This window comes from Photinus pyralis, unplaced genomic scaffold, assembly GCF_008802855.1.
Source record: "Photinus pyralis isolate 1611_PpyrPB1 unplaced genomic scaffold, Ppyr1.3 Ppyr1.4_LG4, whole genome shotgun sequence".
NCBI lineage: Eukaryota > Metazoa > Arthropoda > Insecta > Coleoptera > Lampyridae > Photinus > Photinus pyralis.
In genome coordinates, this window is record NW_022170511.1 from 13,696,688 (window position 1) to 13,698,611 (window position 1,924).

A 1,924-nucleotide genomic window follows, 5' to 3' on the forward strand; every position below is an offset into this window, starting at 1 on the left:
AACTAACGTTAAACTTAACGTGCTAAATAACGTAAAATAATGTTTTTTGACAGATAACATGCACGTTCAGTTTGACGTTTCTGATACATCACAGGGCTGATTATCGACACTTTTATGGGGTAGTTGTTAGTGCTATCAAAAGTCATTTAGCCGTCATGTCATGTGCCCTTTTTGGATCAACCTTATAAAGGTAAAACTCAAAATTTAAAAATATTGGGGAAAATTAAAAAAATGTCAATTTTAGAATGACCCTATATTTCTTAGTCAAAGAGATACGTACAGAACAACGTTTATTACAAAAGTTTCTTTATAATGACTGTAGAATAATCTGTTCAAAATAAATATTTGTTTAATGGTATATCCTGTATATTTTAATCTATAAATATAGGACATTAAATTCTCTTTTCAAAAATACAACACACAAGGGACGATATTCAAAAAGATTCAAGTGATTCAAAAAACGCTCAAAAAGATTTAAACAGATTTTAAAAATTCAACCATAGGTACAAATGATTAAAAATACAGCAAAATTTCAAAAATTTGTTCAATTCTCTTTTGATCTTTCTGAATCAATATTGTATTTGTTTAAATTTTTTTAGTTATATTTTTGAAAAGAGAAATTAATTTGCTATGTTTTAAGAGTAAAATATACAGTGTTGAATATAAAACAAGTTGTAAATCAGCATATGCATGATTAAAGCGCATTTTTGGTAATGCAGGTCAGTATTTTATTAGCGAAATTTAAAATTATCGATCTCACGAGTAATTTTGGCTGCGTTAAATAATTAATTTTATTTAATTTCAATTGAGGGTACGTCTTCATTTTGTAAAACAAATCACAAAGTAAATAATAAGTTTTTATACTGGTAGCGCTATCTAACGGTAAAATTATAGCACCTCCGAAACCCATATCGAAATTATTTTCTTCAATTATGGATCTCACAAGTAATCTAACTCAAAATAGACTAGTGCCTGCACATCTACACTATAGCAGAAAGCTTTTAGTGAAAATTTGAATTCTCTAGCTACTCTAGTTGTGGAGATCTCACGCGGACAGCCGGCCTGTCAGCCATATAATAGCGTATTTTTTCAAAAATGCGCTAAAAATGAGCTTAGGTCGATAACTGTTGTAATATGCGTTTATCTCTTTCATTAAAGGCGATTGACGTAAGTTACATCACTGCATATTTATTTGACGCGGATCAAATTACCCGATGGCGAAGGAGATGCGCGCTATACTTTTCTTCGATCGAGAAAGAGAAACCTGCGGAGTTTTAGTTGGGGCAGCAGAGAATAAACAATATTTTTTCTACAACTGAACCGTTTGTTAATTAATTTTTTTGTGCATTTTTTAAGAATTAAAAAAATGTGCTATTGTTTGCGTTTTGTCCGTCCGTCCGTCCGCACCCACTTCTGCCGTTTCGAACTACTTCTAGGGGAATGGTCCTAGAGTCCTGGAAGTTTTTGCAGTAGGTATCCTGTACCCCTAAAAGGCATAACTTTTACATACGACAACCAATTGGTCTCAGATTTTGCATACGCATGCCTTTAGTGGTGCCAAATTAAACTTTAGAAAATGGGGGGAGGAGGTAACACATGTTCTACCCTTCATGAAAGGTCTCATCGAAATAAATTGGTTTGTACAAACTATAACTTTCCCGTACGACTCTTCGGGATCAGTGAGCGACGGGGCGGGGGGGGTTCTATCTTTCATTGTATTCTAATTAAAGATCTCAACGAAAGGAACCGTTTTCTGACATCTACTGCCCTTCTTTCTGTCCTCTTATAAAAGTGCGGGGTGGAGGGGGTACTCACAAAGGGCGATTGAGACGTATGCAAAAAATATATCCATTGGTTATGTCAAAACAAAAGCTATTTCGGTAAAAAAAAATGCGTTTTATCTGCACAAGACTTGTGCACAATT